General features: G+C 35.1%; 1 long non-coding RNA gene across 1 annotated transcript; it reads left to right on the forward strand.

The window, feature by feature from the left end:
- Positions 1–1,081: 1,081 nt before the first annotated feature.
- LOC116164545 lies at positions 1,082–1,828 on the forward strand. Its single transcript, XR_004143931.1, has 2 exons — positions 1,082–1,417; positions 1,490–1,828. It is a non-coding gene; the product is annotated as an uncharacterized LOC116164545 (long non-coding RNA).
- Positions 1,829–4,110: the final 2,282 nt, after the last annotated feature.

The following is a 4,110-nucleotide window of genomic DNA, read 5'->3' on the forward strand; positions in this document are numbered from 1 at the left end:
TATATTATATACCGAGGGACTAAAGTGTGTTTAAATCTCGAGGGTGCAGATTGTTGCCCGAAACGTAGTTGAGTACTCCGGTAATCAGATACAGCAATTTCAATGACTATTCAATTCATCTAACATTTGTCACATTTCAACCAGTGAAATGTCTCCATTTCAAATTGCTGCGCCAATGGGAACGAATTATAGTGAATATTTCCCTCATATGTCATAAATGCCATATGAGGTGTGCAATTATCGCTCAATTACAGCGATAATTGCACTGTAGAAAGCGAAAGAGCCCTGCGATAATTGCACTGTCCATATCCATGGCAACTGGCAACTCCTTTGGACAATTTCACAATACACCGACAATTTATAAGTAGGTAACGTCAGTTTGACAAGTAATGCTTGTTCGGGAAATATTCCCCTAAATTACACTCGTGCATCAAAATAAACCTGATAATTTTTTATTCAAGCATGTTGTCAGTAAAAAACTGCATTCGGTCATTTTCATATTTTGTTAAAAGAGCCCTCCACCTTCGGTGTCGGGCTCTTTCGCCAAAATATGAAAATAAACTCATGCAGTTTTTAGACAACACGCTTTCAAAAAAATTATCGGTAATTTTGATGCACTTGTGCAATTACTTACGATAATTGCACGTGTGGTATTTCAGCGACAATTCAATGCGATTATTCAATGACATTTGTCAAACTTCCACCAGTGAAATGACGCGAAAATTTGTCGTATTAACCGGAACATTCTTCTTAGTTTGTTAATCAATTTCGACAACCGACTTATCACCACATCTTTTAATTTAATCACTCATAACGAATTAGCTTGGAGCACAAAAGTTCGAATAGAATGAATAGCAAAATGAAAAGCAACTTCCATAATTTATTTTGACGTTTATTGTTGTCATGGAAATACATTCGCGTGGGTAATTATGCTTAATTTTTCTTTTGATTCATTGAATAGTCCCCCGAATACCATTCGTAGTCGAAGTATTTGTAGATTATTTCTCTGTTTCGGTGTTAGAATACGTCATTCTAGCACGTATTTTAGTGTTAGTCTGAACTCTATTCTTAAACGATTTTTAGTGACTTTTTTTTCGAGAGTTTGCATTAATAAGTTTGACAGTCGGCTTATCGATGACGGAAGCTGAAATTATGTGCCGTGAACATCCATCATTTCTAAATTACGTAAAGATACGTAATGTAATTAACAATATCGATAATGTCCATGTTAATATACATATGTTACGGTGAGCCGTATGGTTTCGTTGTCATAAATATGTTGTTGATACTTGACTAACCCTACTTGTAGGTATGAACTGATTGCAAGGGCAAAGTAATTATCATAAAATGAAGACCTCGAAATATACTGTAAAGGAAACCATTTTTATTAAAATGAACACATTTTTGATATCGTAAGGTAAGCTGTAAGTTGGGTAAAATAACTCCAATTGTTAGGTGCAAACAATTCTTCACGGCTAAATTATTTCAGTTACTATAATCGGATAACTTTGGTGAAAAATCCACATCGAAAGCTACATCATTCACATAAGGAGTTTTTGTCAAGATTGAAGCGGAATTTCCTCTACTAACTGACTGAAGCCAAATTGCGTTACACTTCGTATGCAGTTTGAGATTTCGGGAGCCCATTTTGTTTACAGTATGATATCAGAAAGCCGTGCTAGCTTTAGCAACCTACGTCAATACGATTGATCGAGTGACTGCGCTCAGTTGTCAGTAATACATAAGTAATGCGGAATCAGAATAAAACAGAAAGTATACTAAACTAAACACTTGCTTAACTGTACAAAATTATACATTATGAAGAGGTGTTGTAATTATTCTAAATAGTAATTGTAACGGTCGAATTTACTCCTGCATTGACTGAAATGCCGGGCAGATTTTGCTCCGACACATTAGTATTTTCCGGGTTACTTAATTCAGGCTGTATAAAACCAGCATTGGAACTAGAAGCTGTTGCTGGAAGAGCAGTAAAGGTAGACTGTCTAACTGATGGAGGTCCACCACTGTTTGACAACATTTCGGCAACTTCCATTTCTTGGGTACAAACCCTACCGATAATCGTTTCAAAAATGCTTGAAGCTTCATAAATTTTGAAATGTCAACGTTTTGTCGGATGTTTATCATCAATCGAAGCATCGAGTATGTCTTCCATAATGTAGAACTTTTGTAAGTCTTACTAAGAATTTCGAAGTATGCAAGCAAAAATTTTCTGTGAGGGTTTGTACCTTGTTTTCAATGCGCCAAGATTCAAATTTTTCATACTCCTTTTGGTACTCATTTTTAGACTTGGATGGCACCAAATCATTTACCGCATTATCAGCTAATTCACGCAATTCCGGTGGTGTTGAAGTTAGTTCTTCGTCTGACATTGTAGGCTCTTTAGTGAAATGTAGGTAATGGATTTTATTTTTCAAATCTAAAGATAATTTCGCAAATATATCTCGTGAAGAAATTTGAAAGATCGGTTACTATGGAAACCAAGCAAATAGTCAGTACTGCCAACACAATTTATATCGAAAATATTTTTAAATTTATCCATAATTAAACAATGCGAAACGAGCCCGAAACAGAGAAAATAGTATAAAACATTCGTTGCAGAAGGCCTTCTAAGCACTCGTTCATTCGAACCCTCGCCGCTACGCGGCTCAGGTTCGAAACTTGAACTCGTGTTAGAATAGAGGGCCTTCTGCAACTTATGTTTTAATATACTATTTTGAGCCGCTGCTCCACTCATGCTAGTTACGCTTTCAGTAACTAGCATTCGTGAGAGCACCTCAAAAATATTCGACAATACTTCGACTACTTATGGTATTATATATGACAATTCAACTCATGTATAAAAAATCGCATAAGCCGCAGTGCAATTGTCACTTTGACAGCGGCAAAAGTTACCTGCAAGTTGCCAGCGACAAATGCACTAGTGGTTTTTTTACTTATTCATTTTCGAACCAATTATCGCATTATCCTTTCCCATATGACTTGTTTGACGTCTGTCAATAATTGATTAGTTTGGTGAATTTCTTGTTCGTTAAATTGTCCTGCCGAATTACACTCGAGGTTTGTATTTAAACTGAGTAAATTTGCAATTCAAATCTGTTTCCTTTTAGCAATTGAACTCGAAAAACTGTCAACCTTATTAGTTGACAGTTTTTCTCGTCCAATTGCTAGGCAACAGATTTTCATTACCTAAACAACCCAAATTTACTCGGTAAAATACAAACCTCTTGTGCAATTATTATAAGTGATAAAGTTCAAATTTGAAATAAGAAAACTTGTTTGATTGTAGAATCATGTCAAATTATGACCGTATAAATAGTAAATGCCAGTTTAAGTTAAAGATTCTCGTTCAAAACGACGGCGCACATATGATCGTTTAAAACTCTGAAGAACTAGCCATGCGGAACCTACTGTCTCCCAAATTCAAAAAGATATATGGAAAACGGTATAATAAGTATACAATTTTGGTGTACGAAACTATACCTACGTATAAAGATTTCTCTAAATCATTACGGTTTGTTTGACATTTCATATGTGTACTGTCACTTTTTGTCCCGCGTAGCGTTTTTCTCCCTCCGGGAGAAAAAGTAACAATTTAGTCCCTTAAATGAATGACAAAACACGTTGATTTAGTCCACGGAGTACAAAAATTATAATAAGTCTCCTAGTTGAGGTTTTGCGTCTAATATGTGACTAAATATTTACTAGCTAATACCTGGAATGTTGCCCGTCAAACTCGTGAAAAGGTCTCTAAAATATTGACTAAACTCGTTACTGTAAATAGTTAGTTTGTTGTAGTTTAGATTATTCTGAACTTTAACATAGTTTTTAATGACTACAAGTAGTGTGCCCATCCCTGAAGAAAACGTTTGATATTTTCCATTGTTCGGATTAATGAAGTTTAAACTTTGTTTTGTTGATATGTGATGCATTCCAAATTCAATCCAATTGTTGTCAAATGTTTCATTAAAGTCCGTAGGTAGTACTGAACGTGAACGCTTGTATAAAATTAAGTTTTAAAAAAACAAATATAGCGTTGGACGTAGTTGGTGTATTAAAACTGCTCTCGGGATTTAATGCATAGTTAATATA

Source organism: Photinus pyralis, unplaced genomic scaffold (genome assembly GCF_008802855.1).
Source record: "Photinus pyralis isolate 1611_PpyrPB1 unplaced genomic scaffold, Ppyr1.3 Ppyr1.4_LG2, whole genome shotgun sequence".
Classification (NCBI taxonomy): Eukaryota; Metazoa; Arthropoda; class Insecta; order Coleoptera; family Lampyridae; genus Photinus; species Photinus pyralis.